At 45.7% G+C, this 19,182-nt stretch overlaps 1 long non-coding RNA gene across 11 annotated transcripts in view; it reads left to right on the top strand.

Moving 5' to 3' along the window:
* The window catches only part of LOC120362736 (uncharacterized), a 403,841-nt gene that overhangs the window by 159,874 nt on the left and 224,785 nt on the right, over positions 1–19,182 (top strand). The window contains exon 4 of one of the 11 annotated variants that reach the window (XR_012513665.1): positions 11,004–11,153. The exons of the other annotated variants lie outside the window; for them this stretch is intronic. This is a non-coding gene — a long non-coding RNA (uncharacterized LOC120362736). The remainder of the gene's footprint in view (positions 1–11,003; positions 11,154–19,182) is intronic. 11 annotated transcript variants of the gene reach the window in all.

The raw sequence follows: 19,182 nt of genomic DNA, 5'->3' as shown, positions 1-19,182 counted from the left end.
CACCAGAGGGCGGCAGAGTCCCTACCGGCCTGGAGCCTTCCCAGGGCCTGCTGACCTCCCTCAGCGGAACCCACAGCCCAACAGGGTCCACCCTCACCCTCCAAGCTCCCCACACATACTCTGTCAGCTCCTTCCTGCAGCCAGGTGGCCGCCAACATGAGGCCACTCCCTCTGCAGGCAGCTCATGCCCCAAACACCCACTCCTTCACTGGGCTCAGCTAAAAAGGCATCTCCCAGGGGAGCGGTGCACGCGAGGCCACACTGAGCACTTTCCTCTCGTGACCTCCTTCCATCTTCATCAACTCTTTCTGTGACTGCTCCCTAAATGCCCACCCCTGCTCCCTCTGTCCTGTTCTCTAGGGCATGACAGGCTAAGCCCAGCACTGACACAGAACCACAGACACCTGAGGGCCCACAGTGCCTCTGGGGAATCAGCTGGGCACCCTGTGACCTTCCTTTGTACCCCAGAAGGCTCAGAGAGTATGTGACAGTCATACCCAGGCACCATCTGGGATGTGGCCGCCTGACCCCTGCTGTCCTTCATGAAGTCAAGAGGGAGGACAGAGTTCTCTCATGTGCACAACATGAGGGACAAGAGATGAGTTCCCTTTGTTCCCAGAAAATGTCCCACTCCTACCTGCCCTCTCAGATGTGAGCAACATCTCCCATTCCAGACGGGCTCTCCGGCCACTGCCCATCCTTCCTCTACACAGAGGGGCTTGACCAGGTCCAAACCCTTAGGACAGACCCCAGGGGATGTCAGCATGGGGAGGACTGAGCCCATCCTGGCTGCAGAGTAAGCTGGAATGAGTCTCTCTCCAGCTCTGAGCACCTGCTGTGTCCCAGGCTCCCTCTCCTGGATCTGAGGGAGCCATGTCCTTTGCGGCCCCGGGTCAACTCCTCACTCCCTGCTGCACCCTCCATGGGGAAGGTGGGGTGACCACAGGACAGTCAGCCAGGCAAAAACAGAGGACACCCAAGATGGTCAGAGAGAACATGGAAGGCCTGAACCCCTGCTCAGCTGCCAGAATCCAGGGAGCAAGAAAATGGCTGAGACCTGTCCCTGGTGACCACAAGGCTCACAGCCCCCACTGACCTCCTTCCATCCTCATCAACTCTCATCATCCTCTCTCTCAGGAGCATAAGAGATTACTTGCCCTGTACACCAGCAGAAAGGACAGTCCCCTCTGGGATACCCCTCTGCATACTCAGGATGCAGCCCAGTAAGTCCCACTCTCTGTGGCTGCAAATTCACTGTACTTCCTCTTTCATAATCAGATGTGTCAGATACAGATTTCTGTCACCTTCTGTGAGTTTGTGTTTATGTGCAGTAGGCTGCGCTGTGTATGCCCTGGGGGCAGTGATGTCTGCGGCAGAGCACTGGGCAGGGATTTGGGAGAAGAAGGAGGCGCAGCATGGGAAGATCAGTGTCAGGGGAGCAGATGGGAAGCAGGGGCAAGTCATCTTTATTTCTCACTCCCAGGGGACCAAGATCTGAGACCCTGACTCTGGGGCACAGCACCCCACCCTGATGGTGTCCCTGGGTGTTGCAGGTGCTCATAATTTTATGTTGCCTTGGATTTTTTTAAGTTGTAAGTTTAAGTGCCTTATATCAGAGGCCGGGCTTGGTCACCATGACAGTTTTCAATACTGTACTCGATCCACATGTCTCCAGTTGGTGGCCAGATCTAAAATCTTAGAGGCATCTCTCCTGTTTAATATGTTGGATTCCCCTCTTTCCAGCTGTTTTTTTTTTTTTTTTTTTTTTTTTAAAGGGAGTCTTGCTCTGTTGCCAGGCTGGAGTGCAGTGACGCGATCTCGGCTCATTGTAACCTCCGACTCCCTGGTTCAAGTGATTCTCCTGCCTCAGCCTCCTATGTAGCTGAGATTGCAGGCAGGTGCCATCACACCCAGCTAATTTCTGTACTTTTAGTAGAGACAGGGTTTCACCATGTTTTCCAGGATGGTCTCAAAGTCCTGACCTCGTGATTTGCCTGCCTTAGCCTCCCAAAGTGCTGGGATTACAAGCGTGAGCCACCACACCTGCTGGTTCTTTTAAACTGACAATTCTGACTTTTTTTCTCAAATTTAAGGTGACCACCTCTGATTCACAGCATGATCTCCTGGCCCCAGTCCTTGCTTTAAACGAATCCAGTCAATCTCTTGGCTGGAAACCTGTCAGATAACATCCTGGCCCCAATAAAGCCATAGAACTACAGGTCCCTTTTCTTTATTTATCTTTCTTTCTTTCTTCCTTCTCTCTTTCTTTCTTTCTTTTCTTCCTTTCTGTCCTTCCTTTCCTCCTTCCCTCCCTCCCTCCTTCCCTTCCTTCCTCTCTCTCTCTCTCCTCTCTCCTCTCTCTTCTCTCCTCTTTCCTCTCTCTCTTGGATGGAGTGCAGTGGCATGATCTCTGCTCACTACAATCTCTGCCTCCCGGGTTCAAGCGATTCTCTTGCCTCAGTCTCCAAGTAGCTGGGACTACAGGCACCTGCCACCACGCCCAGCTAATTTTTGTATTTTTAGTAGAGATGGGGTTTCACCATGTTGGCCAGGATGGTCTTGATCTCTTGACCTCCTGATCCTCCCACCTTGGCCTCCCAAAGTGCTGGGATTACAGGCATGAGCCACCACACCCAGCCTAGGTCCCTTTTCTTTTTTCTGCCTGGGCTCCCTCATCTCTGTGACTGTGGTCTCCCCAAGTGTGCTGTGTGCTCCCCAGTGTCTGTAAGTGTAAAAACACTTAAACTTTTACACTGTGGTTGTGTCACTAGAGCCTCATCTGCCATCTAGGGCCTGACACTGAGGCTGCCTTATGGGACCCGTGCAGGTGGAGCCCCTGCTGGTGCTTTTTTCTTGGGGCCTGTGGTGCTGCTGGGGACAGGAGCTGCCAGCTAACTTTATGAAGAAACTGAAGAGTTTTATTTGAAACAGTGGGTCACATGAGGTATTCCTGGTCTTGGGCTTCTATAACAAACACCATAGCCTGGGTGACTTAAACAGTAGAAATCAATTTTTTTTTTTTTTGAGATGGAGTTTTGCTCTTGTTGCCAAGGCTGGAGTGCAATGGCACCATCTCGGCTCACCACAACCTCTGCCTCCTGGGTTCAAGCGATTCTCCTGCCTCAGCCTCCTGAGTAGCTGGGATTACAGGCATGCACCACCATGCCTGGTGAATTTTTGCATTTTTAGTAGAGACAGGGTTTCACCATGTTGGCCAGGCTAGTTTCAAACTCGTGACCTCGTGATCTGCCCGCCTCAGCCTCCCTAAGTGCTGAGATTACAGTTGTAAGCCACAACGTCCATCCTAGAACTCAATTTCTCACAGTTCTGGAGGCTGGGATGTCCAAAGTCACGGTTCCAGCTGATGTAGTCCTGGTGTGGGACTCCTTACAGATGCCTGCTTTCTTGCTGTATCTGCCCATGTAGGGGCTTGGAAGGGTTGGAGAGACAGAGAAGGAGAAACAACATCCTCCTGTGCCTTCCTCTTTTTATAAGGGTATTAATTTTATCATGAAGCTTCCACCTTATGACAGAGTCTTACTCTAATTACTTCCCAAAGACCCCCTTCTCCAAATTCCATCACATTAAGGATAAAGGCTTCAACAATTTTGTGGGGACACATTCAGTTTCCAGTAGGGAAGGTGGCAGTTGCTTCCTTTCCCATTCATGAGACTTGGCTTTCTTTGCTGAAATGGCTTCACACTCACAGTCCCACACTGGGCTGTAGCCCCACAGAGCCTCACTTCTGCCATTCCTGGGTTTTTCTTCCTGTGCCACCATCTCCCTGTGGCTTCACCTGCTCCCAATCCAAGCAGCTGCCCCTAGGTCACTGCCCCTGTCACCATCTCTGGCCTGACTGCCCTCTGCCATTTTTTTCTGAGCTCTGAGCCCAGAGTTCTGAGCCCTGAGCCCAGGAAGGGTGAAGCTGGGCTGGGTACTGTCCAAGGTGCTGCTCTCTGTGGACAGCTTCACAGTGAGGCACCCTGATATGTTATCAAGGATGCCTTGGAAAAAGCTGTTTTTCAGGGGTGCTTGCATCATGGTGGGGGTGAGGGTGGTGGACACTCTGGAGTGGGCTGGACCCATGAACTGCAGGGACCCTGCTCTGTTTCAGTGACCAGCTCCTCCAGCCCGTGTTTTTCTCTGTAGCTAATTCTCTGATGTGATCTCTGAGCCTGTGTTAGTCCTCCTCACAGTGGTGTGTGGAGATCTGACGGGGGCGTGTGTGGTTTATGTGCTCACACAGAGTGTCTTGGAGTCAGGCTTTATGACCTACCTTGCCCCGACTCCACAACAAGATCTGGATAGTGGGCTGAGTTAAGATAAAGTCAAAATCCATGGGGGTGGGTGTGTGTCCTGGCAGTGCTGAGGTTTGTGCCTCCAGCTTAACTTTCAGTCTCTTTGCAAATACATTTAAGTTGTACATCTGCAGCTTGCTGGGCCATCTCATGTCTCTAAATCCTCTAGTATCTCTGTGGATAAGGTCATGAAGGGTCTGCATGTTAAGTGTATGAGGGCTCTCTGATCAGGGTGGATATAATTTACATAGTGGGTTTTTCTTCACCAAAGCCTTTTCAAAAAATTGTGGTGGAGTGTATATATGCACACCAATATATATTTATATGTTTAAGATAAATATATATTTATAAACATATCTGTAAATATACACATTTGTTTATGTATAATGCATCATTTTAACCACTTTAAAATGTGCAATCAAATGGAATTAATCACATTCACTGTATTAAATAACTATCAATGTTTTTCCTAGAAAATTTTTATCATTCCAAACTGAAACTCTGTACCTTTCAAACAGTAACTCCCTATTTCTTCCACCCTAAACCTTGATTATCTCCAGTCTACTTTCTGCCTCTATGAATTTGCTTGTTCTTGGGGTTTCACATAAATGAAATCATACACATATGTCATTTTGTTTCTGGCATATTTCACCTAGCATAATGTTTGCAAGGTCCATGCCTGTTCCAGTGGGTCTCAGAGTTTCGTTCCTCTTTATGGCTGATGAACTTGCTGTTGTATCACCATATTTGTTTATTTATTCATGTGTTGATGGACTTGAGTTGTTTCCATATTTTACCTATTGTGAATAATGCCGTAATCAACATTCTCATTCAAGTACTTCTTTGAGTCCCTGGATTCAATTTTTTGGGTATATACCTAGGAAAGAACGTTGTTTCATCTGGGAAGTCTATGATTAGTGTTTTTTGTTTTTTTTTTTGTTTTTTTTTTGAGACAGAGTTTCACTCTTGTTACCCAGGCTGGAGTGCAATGGTGTGATCTCGGCTCACCGCAACCTCCGCCTCCCGGGTTCAGCCAATTCTCCTACCTCAGCCTCCCGAGTAGCTGGGACTACAGGTGTGCGCCACCATGCCCAGCTAACTTTTGTATTTTTAGTGGAGACGGGGTTTCACCATGTTGACCAGAATGGTCTCGATCTCTTGACCTTGTGATCCACCCGTCTCGGCCTCCCAAAGTGCTGGGATTACAGGCGTGAGCCACCGCGCCCGGCCTTATGATTAGTTTTTTGAGGAAGAGCACAACTGTTTCTCATAGTTGCTGTACTTTTTCATATTCTCACCAGCAATGTATAAGGATTCAGAATTCTCCATAAGGCTGCCACTTGTTATTTAATTTTAAGCTTTCACTGCTGCAGCCTGGATTGAATTTGTGGTCGGGAAACCAGGCCCCTTTTGTTTTGATATTTGTTTGATTTTTTCAGTTTTTGAGGTACTCATTTACCTCTCTGGAGATGCCTCGTACATCCTTGGTTAAGTCATAAACTTTATTAAGGCTTATTTTGAGTACTTTTGATAAAAGAGATTCAAAAGCCAGAAATCTCAGCTGTTTGTCCTAGCTAACTTCTGATAATAAGGAATCTGAAAGTGTTAAAGTTAGGTAGCTAGTCAGACATGAGCAGGGAAGGAGAGGGCAGAAATGTCAGGTGACCATCAGGTGATGGTCAGGTGGTTGTTAACTGTCTCTCTAAAATAGTAATTGGTCACAGCCAGCTTCAGGGAAAGGCAGTCTCCCAGCAGATTGGACATCTGAAGCTGGTGATCAGCAGCTTCCTGATAAGATCTCAGAAGTTAGGGATCGCTTGGAGATCCTGTTGTGTGGGCTCAAGTGTGCACATTAAAAGGCAAAATGGTGGAGTTTAACTGGTATATGGCCTCTCAGGGACATTTGACTGGTAAAGGAAGAAAACCTCAAGTGAAGACATATACAACTCCAGTAAACACACTGTGTTTGCTCACATCCCAAGTGCTGGCAGGCCACTGAACATGTGGACAGCCCACCTTAAGGGAAGAAGCGGGAGAAGAGACGCAGACCTGGAAGCATGCCAAAATGCAAAAGCCTAAGTCAAAGGTCACACCATGCACTGGATGTCTCAAGTCCCCTACTTGGTCCTCATCCAAGTGTTCTTTACTTCTAAAGGTTTTCAAGAAACGTTCATTCCTGCTGTTAAACTCACCTCGGTCTCTCTTTCTGCCTTATGCCTCTCAGTCAAATTCTTTCTTCTGAAGAGGCAAAAATTGAGGTTGCTGCTGACCCATACAAATTAGCTGCCACTGACATATTTTGGTACCATGTCTTTGATACATTTGGCTGCTAACAAAGGGATTTTTCTAAAAAGAGCTCTATGATGAAAAGTTAGCTTAATTAAGAACTGATTTTCAAGCCATATATATTCATATTGAATATATATTCTATATAATTTTGATACAGGAGATAGAAGTAAATTATTTAGGCAGATAGTAAGGGAAACAGAATTTCCCTTTTAACAAAAAAGCAGCCCCCAAATCATTTCTTTTTTTTTTTTTTAACAAAGAGCAGGCTTTCTTTGCCCTGTGAGACAACCTAGACCTTTGCAATCACTGCACAATTGACTCAGCTTTTTTAGCAGTCGTATCAGGCAGGCCCAAAAGGAATGATTCCCCAAAACTGGAAAGGCAGTTTTTGGGGGCATCATCTGAGGAAGCTATTGAGTGTCCTGGCCTTCTTGTTTCCCTTATCTGTGGCCTCCTCCAGTCATGCCATCAGCTCATCCAGACCCACCATCTCCAAGACTCTCCACTCCCCAGCCCCACTCTCACCCCTACAGGAAATGCTCAATGGAGGTGATAGCAGTAGGGTTCAGGTTCACCTATTATTGCAGGACCTTACGTAAATAAAGGGAGACTTAGACCAATTTTCTGATTACCCCGATAGGTATATGGAAGCTTTCCAAAATTTAACTCTGGTGTTTGATCTCTTATGGAGGGATTTTGTGCTACTCCTAAGCCAAACCCTAACTGCAGCTGAAAAACAGGTAGCATTCTCATTTTTCCGTCTTCTCAGTCTCCTTTAATCAGAGAAAGTTCCTCAGGGTTTCTTTTGCTTTTAAGACCTTCACGTTTTTTGAAGAGTATTGGCGAGTTATTTTGTAGATCCTCAATTTTGCTCTTCTATTTTTTTCTCATGATTAAACTCAGGTTATGCACTTTGAGCAAAAATACCACATAGGTGATGCCACACCTTCTCCACCCATCATATTAGGAAGTTCTAAGATGTCAATATCTCTGATGACTGAGGACACTAGCTTTGAGCACTGGGCTAAAGTTCATTCACTGTACAATGGTCATTTTCTGGAAAGCATTTTTAAACAACAAATACCTGGGCCACAGCACACACCAATTAAATCAGATACTCTTGGGAAAAGGCACAGGCATTGGTAGGCTTTAAATGCCTTACAGGTGACTCTAACCAGTATTCAGGGTTGAAAACCTATGGCTAAGACAGTGAAGATTAGAATCCTGAGAGTCAGCCAGGAAGCCATTCCTAAGGCTTCTCTTTTTGAAAGAACATCCAAGTCTAAAGTATACATATCTGGATTTTGGCATGGACACATGGTAGAGGAATAGAGAAAAATTTAGAAATCACCTGATTGGAAAAGTGATGAGTACACACTGATCACTGCTGTCCAATAAAAGAGAAGGTAGGATCAGGTGTGATGGGTAATGCTTGTAATCCCAGCATTTTGGGGGGCTAAGTAGTTGGATCACTTGAGCAAAGGAGTTAACACCAGCTTGGGCAACCTGGGGAAACCCAATATCTATACAACAAACAAACAAACAAACAAACAAACAAACATTAGCTGGGCATGGCGGCACCTGCCTGTGATTTTGCCTGACTCATGAGACTGAGGCAAGAGGATTGCTTGAGCCCAGGAGGCTGAGGCTGCAGTCATCTGTGATCCCACCACTGCACTTCAGCTTGGGTGGGAGAGTTAGACCTGTCTCCGGAAAAAACAACAACAGCAACAGTAAAAGTAATGTTTTTAAGGTCAGATCTAGTACAAAAACTGAATCTTGATCTATGTTGTTTACATGCTATAATTAGAACAGAATATGGAGGTGTTTCCGTATGAATAGCTAAAAAGAAAGAATTTAAGCTAATGCATGACTGCAGGGTCCTTGGAACCCAGCAGGCCCCCTCTTCTCATGAAGAAGAGAACGGGGCTATGGGTGCAGACTGACCTCATGTGACTCTGATCTACCCCTAACGTTTGTGTGATCCTGGTTCAGTTACTGTGTCTCCCTGTGCCTCCGTTTCCCCTCAATCAATCAAATAAGCTACACGGCAAATGGGCTGCGGCTTTTTGTGTTGTCTGTGAATGAAACTTAAATTATTCACTTACCTGACCTAATGCTTGGCACAGAGGAGGTGTTTACACAAACACTTTATTTACTATTTGCCTCCATAAAAAAGCACCTCTAGTCCTGATCCCTGATTGACAGCTTGCTGCTAAGATCATCTTTTCTCTCCTGTTTCTGCCCCTGGAGACACTGAACATTCCATGGAGTCTCCTAACCCTCCCAGGGTAGTTGACTGATGACCTAAGAAGCGTGTCCGTTTTTCCTCTTCGCTCTAGGTTTTAGGTAAAAGATAAGTCTCAGTTCTTGCCCGGATGTGGCTCTAGGGACTGAACCCGGGCTGGAGAGTAGCTCCAGGAGCCACAGCCCTCAAACAGCTGGTAAATACTTGCTCCCAGTCAGTCCTGCCCGCGGGGCCACAAACCAGCCCCGGCACAGGTACTTGTCTGAGACTGAAGTCCACCTTCTGAGACTCTCTCATCAGACTGTGCCTTCTCAGCAGCGACTGTCTGCAAGGTCTGGGGGTGGGAAAGGAACTCTGACCTCTTAAAGTTTGTCTCTCCGTGTGTGTCCTACATTGAATGTCCAAACCCTAAAATGGGACGTAATGTGGAGGGGGACGCAGGCACAGCCCACGCCTGACAATCCTGTGTGTGTGAAGTAAAATGGACCCCCAACCCCCAGAGGTCAAGAGGAATCACTCATGGCGTACGTAAATATACCCAGTTGCTTCTTCGGTCCTAAGATCTTGCTTTATGACTTGCAGGGTGTAGAATCCTGTGTCCTCCCGGGTGACTTTTTGGATCACTAGGGATCGTTTTTAAACATTTCCTCTCGATAACTGTACGCAGGTCCTGGGATGAGTTGTTGTTTTTTTTTTTTTTTTGAGACACAGTTTCGCTCTTGTTACCCAGGCTGGAGTGCAATGGCGCGATCTCGGCTCTCCGCAACCTCCGTCTCCTGGGTTCAAGTAATTCTCCTGCCTCAGCCTCCCGAGTAGCTGGGACTACAGGCATGTGCCACCATGCCCAGCTAATTTTTTGTATTTTTAGTAGAGACAGGGTTTCACCTTGTTGACCAGGATGGTCTCGATCTCTTGACCTCGTGATCCACCCATCTCGACCTCCCAAAGTGCTGGGATTATAGGCGTGAGCCACCGTGCCCGGCCCTGGATGAGTTTTTGAGAGTACACTGCGTATCCTACCATTCAGTTGCTGTCATCAGTTTCCCCATTTGTACCAGTTATGGCCAAGAAGATTCTGGGGCTGATTGTGGGCATGTAGAAGAGCCTCCTCTCCCTCGAGGACACCTAATGACATGATTTCAATAATGATGTAGGCTGTGGTGGATGGGATCCAGAAGGTTAAAAATGGGGATAGAAGAGGAAAAGAGCATTGGTCAACATTGGAACCTATGTATTGGGGTGGAAAGGTGGGGCCCTGGGTCATTAGAAGTTCTCTTCATCCATCAGCCTTGGAGAGAGAGAGAGAGGAGAGAGAGAGTGAGAGTCTTGCTTTGTCAAAATCAGCAGCAAGACCCCCATTTTCTGAGTATCTCTGACCTTGGCATTTTCCTGTGTGGAATCCTCTTCCCCAGGAGTCTGCATGGCTCCCTCTCACTGCCCTCAGATCCTGCTCACATCAAGGCATCACTGAAGGACTCTTCTCTGACATATCCTCTGGAGTCCCTGGGTCTTCCTTTTCTGACCTTCCCCTGCTCTGTTCACCCCAGGGCTCTTGTCAACACTTGACCTCATGCTCTACATCAGGCATCCCCAAACTACGGCCCATGGGCCGCATGCGGCCCCCTGAGGCCATTTATCCAGCCCCCCGCTGCACTTCAGGAAGGGGCACCTCTTTCACTGGTGGTCAGTGAGAGGAGCATAGTATGTGGCGGCCCTCCAACGATCTGAGGGACAGTGAACTGGCCCCCTGTGTAAAAAGTTTGGGGATGCCTGCTCTACATCTCCTGTGAGTCTCGCTTCCTCCCCATGAGTGTATGAGCTCAAGAGGACAGAAGCTTGTGTGATCTCGGTTGCACCCCAGTTCCTGGGACAGGCTGCAAACTCCTGTGGATGAGTTCCCTAATGTTCCCAGGGACCTCCGCCGCCTGGGGTGTATTTGCCAATTTCTGAAGTTGGTGGATGAGGACAATGTTTTATGCCCTGCTTATGTTTTTTTGGAAGTGTCATCTTAAATTGTTATTACTACCATTTTTTCAAAACGTGGTGGCCAGTGATAATTTACCAGGAATACAGAACACTTGAGATTTTTCTGCTTCTTGGGAATTTCAGTTCAATGTGATTTTCCTGTTTTGACCCCTGTCCCTTCTGATATCCTTTTTCCTATTAAGGCTGCAGTAGAAGCCCTAAGTCCCATCTCAGAGCCCCGTCCTGCCCACAGAACTCCTCTACTTATGGAGTTTTCCTCACTTTTTGCAAGAAAGGACAGTTTCCTGCTTCTGTGACAGTGGAGAGCAGACTTCATCTTGGTCCCCTCTCAGGTAACGAGCTAGTTTGGGGTTTTGTTTTAGAACTTGGTAGTTACAGGTGAAGGTTTATTGTTTCTTGACTCTGACCTCTCCTTACGCTTCGAGTGCTCAAAAGTACGTAAATTGTGCAATGGCTGTTTGTGTTATTGGTTTTCATCACTGTTCCTCTGGATTTGACCAACTCTTTGGCCTGCCTAGTGCCCCAAACATCTTCCAACTTGGTCACATCCAACAAGAGCTCTAATGATGGTGAATCAGGCCTCTACAGTGGCTAAAACACCTGCAACTGCTGAACATCAAATTCCACTTCTAGAAACACCTGCCAGTTTAACCCAAAACATATTTCTTTGAAAAATGTTTCTATGGCTGTCAGAGGGTCAGCAAACAACAGTGAACGTGCAAAGCTGCCTTTTGTGGGGAAATTTACATCATAGAGACTCTTTATTAATGCAGGCAGGTTTTCCCTTATCTGAATCTGGGAAAAATTAACTGAACCTTTGGTTTTGATATTTGTATGATTTTGAGTTTTTGAGGTACCCTTTCATCTTTTTGAAGATGCCTCACACATCCTTGGCTGAGTTGTAATCTTTGTTAAGGTTTATTAATTTCAGTTGGGAGGATATTTCTGGTTAAAAAAAAAAATTCGAAATCCTGTAATATCGGCAATCTTTCCTAGCTAAAATCTGATCATAAGAAGTCTAAAAGTGTTACATAGGTAGCTCATCCGACATGAGCAGGCCAGGAAACAGCTTTCCACCCCATACACTAGGAATGTCAGCTGACTATCAAGTGATGGTGAGGTGGTTGTTAACTGCCTCTCAACAGTAAGAATTGGTCACAGCCAGTGCCAGATAAAGGCAGTCTTTCAATAGATAGAAAACATCTGAAGCAGGTAATTAGCAGTTTGCTGATAAATTCACAGAAGCTGGGAGAATGGGCTCAGGCACGTAAATTAAGAGGCTAAATGGTGAGAGAAGGAAACCTTAAGTGAGCATGCGTACAATTCCAGTAAACACAGGGCACCTGCTCCGCTCTCGAGGGCTGGCGGGCCACTGTGCGTGCCGACAGCTCACTCCAAGGGAAAAACTGGGGGAGAGGAGATGCAGACCCCAGAATTATGCCAGCATACAATAGCGTAAGTAAAGTCAAACCACGCACTTGATCTGTCGTCACCTGCTTGCTCCTCTTTTAAGTGTACTACTTTTTTTTTTAACTCTTAACTCTAAAGCTTTTTTTTTTTTGAGACGGGGTTTCGCTCTTGTTACCCAGGCTGGAGTGCAATGGCGCGGTCTCAGCTCACTGCAACCTCCCGTCTCCTGGGTTCAGGCAATTCTCCTGCCTCAACCTCCTGAGTAGCTGGGATTACAGGCACGCGCCACCATCCCCAGCTAATTTTTTGTATTTTTAGTAGAGACAGGGTTTCACCATGTTGACCAGGATGGTCTCAATCTCTTGACCTCATGATCCACCCGCCTCGGCCTCCCAAAGTGCTGGGATTACAGGCGTGAGCCATTGCGCCCGGCCTAAAGCTTTTTAATAAACCTTCACTCCTGGTCTAAAACTTGCCTCAGTCTCTTCTGCCTCATGACTCTTAGTGAAATTCTTTCTTCTGAAGAGGCAAAAATTGAGGTTGCTGTAGATTTGTCCAAATCTCCTGCTACTAACAGACTTTGGTGCTGTTTCCAGTTATGGATGGTGGCCAAGAGAAACATTTTAAAAGAGCTCTATGATGAAAAATCAGCTTAATGAAAAACTGATACTCTAGCCATGTATTTATTTTATGTGAAATATATATATTCAGGTAGAATACATATTAATATTAAATATATATGCAGAATATATATTCCTATTATATATGAATTCAGAAAATCTGTCTATATATGTTCAAGGCCTTTCTGCTTTTCTTTCGTATCTTTAAAAGATGTTCTTTTCAGTTGACTGAAATCTTTGAAAATCATGTGCTTACTGTCACTTATTTTTCTTTCTTGAGAATTCCTTTTCTGTTTATTTCTTTTTTATTTTGCTACTGTTGATGCCCCATGAAGGGACCTAAAATATTTCTAACAGCTGAGGTCCCCTTTAAGATAGCAGAAATGATAACACAGGTGCGGCCATATAGGAAGAACCAATTTTTGTTTTTAAACCCCAGAGAGTTGTAAGTGAATAAATTCCCCTCAGGGGTAAAACTCTGCTCTCTTTGCTCTTGTGTTACCTGACCTCTTTGGCTTTTGAGGGCGTCAGACATTACTTTCTACTGTAAAAATACTTGATCTGGTGTCTGTGTTGGCTCCTGGGTCAGTGGCATGACCTATGGTTTTGGAGGTGACTAACAGTAGTTACAATAAATAATTATTACTTCAAAGGCCATTTATTTCTTTGCGTCTTTAGACAAAAAAGACATGATTTAAAGAATTCTAAAAGTAGAAATTCGTGAAAAGTAGAATTTGTGAAATTCTAAAAGTAGAGAAGGCAAAAATCTGGAAGGTGGATGTTATTCAGGAGACCTCAGAAATCTTAGGGTGTCCTATTTCCAGATGAAGTAGTGAATGGGGTTTAATTACGGGGTTGGCTTATACTGCGCACAGAACTCATCTGCCTCAGTTTTTTTTTTTTAATTTGTGAAAATAAGGATGCTGACACTCAGGAATTTTACTGAGAACTGTAACTATTAATATAGTGTCTGGTGCATAGTGAGTGATGACTCAGGGTGAGCTATTATAATTATGGGAATAGACAAAGGTGCCACCCTGGGCATCCCAAATGGGAGGAATTTTCTAGCCAGAGTCCTGGAAGGCCAGCTGCAGATGAAGATGGTTAAGGGGGAGGCTTAGCTTCTAGAAGTAAAAGGACTGGGGAGAAGTAACTCATGCACAATATTCTGTGAAAATAGGTTCACCCGTCAGCTAGAACATCCACAGTGGATGTGACTTCTGTCACAATTACTGTCTCCTGAGAGCCCAAGAATGCGTCCTAGAGTCAGATCACTTTGATGGAAGCCATGCCTGGAAATGCACTTCAGAGCTGCTTTGAACATACTGTTCATCTCACCAAGGAAAAGAATTCATCTTTCTAGAGAAATCCAGGCCATTATTCATGTCTCTGTATTATTCTAATTTATAAGGTGTTAAGATAAAGACTAAAGAAGTGTGAAATAAGGAATAACATGTCTGAATTAACAAGAAAGAACTGGGACTGGTATGTGTAAATAAGAGGAAGCATGTATAAATCTTGTTAATATATAAGGAACTTCATGTTTTAAATAGACCTCTTCATATAAATAATATCCACTGCCTTGAGTGGATAGCAGACTGTGTCATTGGTGGAAGAACATTCCCGCAGAGTCATGAGAGACTGCATAGTGTGGCTTCTTTACTAAATTTCAGGCTAGACTGAGTAAAATACTGAAGAGAATGAGTCTAAGAAGATGGGTGAGGATGAGAGAAATGGAATGGTGAAAAGAAAGAACTGAAAGGAATGTTTACCAAGTGCTCGTTAGGTACCAGGCTCTGTGACGAATACCTTAAACATTTAAATTTACTCATTCGCTGTCATTTTCTGAGGCAGTAAGAGTCACTTTTGTCTTGTAGATAGGAAAAGAGGCTGAGGGAGGTCAAATGAGTGATTCAGGGTTATCAGGCCACTTCATGGTACAGCTAGTGTGTTTCACATCAAAGTTTGTTCACAGACAAAAAAGTGAGACTCAGAAGAAAGGCAAAGCAAGTTTTTGATTTGTGTGACATTTATTACGGTGACCTGTTTGAGGCAGAATAATGACTAAAAACCTGGGATTTTTAAGGTGGATCTGAATTGGCCTAGCAGCCTTAGCTTGACCTATTCTTCTTGGAGTTGTCCACACTTATGGATTAATATTTGCTTCTATTAAGGGAAGACAGAGTTTTTCCTGGGGCCATGAGGATGCTGGTCTCCATGTGGGCTAAAATGTCTCTACCTTCCTGGTGTGGTTGCTGACGCCTGTAATCCTAGCACTTTGGGAGGCCAAGACAGGTGGATCATGAGGTCAGAAGTTCAAGACCAGCCTGGCCCAGGTGGTGAAACCCCGTCTCTGTTAAAAATACAAAAATTAGCTGAGTGCTATGGTAGGTGCCTGTAATCCTCCTTAGGCAGAGAATTGCTTGAACCTGGGAGGCAGAGGTTGCAGTGAGCTGAGATGGCTCCATTATACTTAGGCTGGGTGTTAGAGCGCGACTCTGGCTCAAAAAAAAAAAAAAAAGTCTCAATAAAAATAGTGGGGATTTCAGGCATGATTTTAAAAGGCATGTGTAAATAATAATTCTCCCAAATACAACTAATTGAGAAAAACATCAGTCTTTCCTGAGACACACACCACAGTTGTTCTCCGGGAAGAGTGAGGGCCTGGATTGGAGAAGAGAACAGACTGGCTTCAGTATCCAGGAGGATGTGCACCCTCCACTTTCCAGTTTTCAAAATCATCTGAGGCTCCTGAGCAGTGATGGCAATCTGAGCCACTGGAGCTGGGGGTTTGAGCCCTGGGACCCATCAGTCCTGCTGGATCATCTGTGAGACCAGTTCTGGACCCAGTGACCTTTGTCTCCAGGGGCAGCCCAGTCTCCAGTGGTCTCCACCACAAGCTGGACAGAGTCCAGGTGGCTTTTTCTTGTTGCCTGGGCAATTCCTCTTACAGTGTCCTGGCTTGCCACACCAGTAACACCTAGTGGATGCTCCTCAGGGATCCTGGACTCCGAAGGCTTGCAAAACAACCACTAGAGCCTCAGTCATTCTCTTGTGCTTTCTCTCTCTCCTGGGTTTCTTCTCAGTCGCTCTTGTGAAAGACCATGGTGGCCACCTTCAGGAGATTTTCCAAGGTGCTGTCTGGTCCTATAGCCTGTTTCTGTATCTTCCTTCTAATATCAGTAGATGCCTGTGTAATAAACAAGTACTTCAGGATGAGCTGTCCCTCAACTGAATCAGGGGACGAGGAGGTGTGTTTTATTAAACCAGGGACAGGGAGGTGTGTTTCGTTAAAGCTTCTCTTAGCCTTTCCCAAAAGGCAGGGAGATTTTCATTTGGTTTCTGGTTTACCAAGGACAATTTAGGGTAATTAAGAGATTTGGGCCAGGCACGGTGGCTCAAGCGTGGAATCCCAGCACTTTGGGAGGCCGAGGCGGGTGGATCATGAGGTCAAGAGATTGAGACCATCCTGGTCAACATGGTGAAACTCCGTCTCTACTAAAAATACAAAAAATTAGCTGGGCATGGTGGCACGTGCCTGTAATCCCACCTACTCAGGAGGTTGAGGCAGGAGAATTGCCTGAACCCAGGAGGCGGAGGTGGCAGTGAGCTGAGATCGCGCCATTGCACTCCAGCCTGGGCAACAAGAGTGAAACTCCGTCTCAAAAAAAAAAAAAGGAAAAGAAAAGGAAAAAAAAAAGATGTTTGGTTTCGGTTCTTTGCAGGCCTTTTAAAATGCACATGTAAAGCATTTTCTGTGTATCTACGGGGTTACAGGGATTTCACTCAGAATTATTAGGAGGTACAGCCTCTCTCCATATTGAGAATGGTTGTTCTGTTATTTCCTTACCTTCCTTATCTCCCTTTTATTTTGGTCTACTGTAGGAGACATAGTTCATCTCCAAACTCTTCTGCTGCTTGCAGAGCTGCCTGCTTTTCAGCTACAATGAGGGTTTGGCTTAGAAGCAGCATAACTGCCCTTCAAGTGAGATCAAACACTTGTGTTAAATTTCCCAGCACTTTGGGAGGCTGAGGTGGGCAGATCACCTGAGGTCAGGAGTTTGAGACCAGCTTGGCCAATATGGTGAAACTCCATCTCTACTACAAATACAAAAATTATCTGGATGTGGTGGTGTGCACCTGTGGTCCCAGCTACTTGGGAGGCTGAGGCAGGAGAATCTCTTGAACCTGGGTGGTGGAGGTTGCAAAGGGCTGAGTCAATTGTGCAATGCTTGCAAAGGTCTGGGTTGTCTCACAGGGCAAAGAAAGCCTGTACATAGGAGATCTCAGACCATTTGACCTGTCTACAGAAAAGATCTAATTGTTGGATAAGATTAAAGTCAAGGCTTCCTTGAGCTGGGCAGGTCTGTTCATTCTCAATATGATAAGAAGGTTATGCCCTTGTGCAAATGATAATGAGTCACTCATTTTTTAAAATTTGGGGTCAAAGGAGTACAAAATGCAATCCAGAGGGGTACAGGCTGAAGATGGCTCGCTACCCATCCTAGAAAAGAGACAAGAGAAGAGGTGTTCCTGTGTCCTTGTTCTTTTCAGTTTGATCAAGGGTGGAGGGGAAAACAGTGGGGGCGTTCCCCCAACTGTTCTCCCTCCTTGTTCCCTGGGTCCCAGCACAGTGTGTGCCACCCCGTGGTTGCAGGCATGACCCTCAAACATGGTACCAAAGGTCCTAATCAGTGGGGATAGTCATGCTTACCTATGTAACCTTAGTCCTCTGCCTGGTGATTACCCTTTGACCTCTTAGACCTGTGTGACCTGCATGGATCCTTGATGATGTTCCTCAGAAAAGATTATGTAACAGTTGCATTTGAGCAAGGCACCTTAATGGAGGGAGACTACTGGGCTGAGCCGTATACTTTGCTGTTATGGACCAGACTAGAGAATTTATTCTTTTTTTTTTTTTAATTGCATTTTATATTTTGGGGTACATGTGAAGAACATGCAAGATTGTTGCATAGGTACCTACATGGCAGTGTGATTTGCTGCCTGCCTTCCTGAGAATTTATTCTTAGGTGGTGGTTCTGGTTAACTTCCAAACAAAATCCCCTTTCTATTTAGATGCCATTCTAGTTGTAGGCAGAATAGGTGTCTCAAAAGATGTGTGTTAAATAGTGGTTTTCCTGTATTGAATTTAAAAATTGGTTTTGGAGTTCATTTTTTTCTTTGCTGTTGAAAGTAGAGTTCTCTCCTTCACAGAGGGGGGCATAAAGTTTCGTCTCTAGTATAGGGATGTAAAAGGGAGAAGAACTGGAAGGCTAGAGGTTTTTGGCAAATGACAGACTAGGTTCCCCATTAAGAGGATTACCATTTCACTAGATGGCACTGTAAGCCTTGAAACACCAGGCAGTAACTTTTCCTTCTTATGCTCTCTAAATAAAGGACAGACAGGGAAGTCTGGGAGAAAATTAATTCACCTCATAGAGAGACTATCCTCTTATTGGGTTCTTATTGGAACCCAATAAGAACACAGTTCTCATGGAGGAGAGGCTGGAGCTGTGGCTGCAGACAGTCCTCATGTGACTCTGATCTACCCCTTGTGTTTTTATGACGCTGGTTGAGTGACTGTGTCTTCCCGTGCCTCAGTTCCCTCTCCATAAAATAAGCTAAATGGCAAATGTACTGTGGTTTTTCATTTGTCTCTGAATGTAATTTAAATTATTTACTGTCACCTGACCTAATGCTTGGCACAGAAAAGGAATTCCCAAAAAGAGCATTATTTATTATTTGCCTCCATGAGAGAGCACCTGTAGGCCTGATCCCTGATGGTCAAGTTGCTGCCAGAAACATCTTATCTCTTTGGTTTTAACTTTTTATGGAGTCTCCTAAACTTCCAAGGGCAGTTCACTGGTGGCCCAGGAAACTTGCCCACCTGTCCTGTTCACTCTGATTCTCAGGTGAAGGACAAGGCTCTGTTGTTGCCTGTAGGAGGCTGTGGTGGCTGAGCCTCAGCTGGTGAGCAGCTCCAGGGGCCACAGCTCTAGGACAGCTGGTAAATACTTGCTCTTAGTCATCCCTGCCTAGGAGGCCCAATCCAGCCCTGACACAGAGTTTCCAGAGTCATTGGAGTCAGGATCCTGGGGACAGGGTTCTGAGGTTGAGGCTGCCAGGAGTGAGCTTCTTTGTGAGGATCCCAGGGAGCCCTCAGGCCAGGCCCTGACTCAGTCCTCCCGGGTCTTTTTCAGAGTCAGGTCCATGGGGAGGGTACCGGATACTTGGCTTACACTGATGTTCTCCTACGGAGACCTCCTCATTAGACTGTCTTTTCTCATGAGTGTCTGCAAGGTCTGGATACAGGAAGGGGCATTCTGATCTT

Source organism: Saimiri boliviensis, chromosome 14, assembly GCF_048565385.1.
Source record: "Saimiri boliviensis isolate mSaiBol1 chromosome 14, mSaiBol1.pri, whole genome shotgun sequence".
Classification (NCBI taxonomy): domain Eukaryota; kingdom Metazoa; phylum Chordata; class Mammalia; order Primates; family Cebidae; genus Saimiri; species Saimiri boliviensis.
The sequence above is the reverse complement of the archived record's forward strand: the minus strand, read 5'-3'. Positions and strand labels throughout refer to the sequence as shown.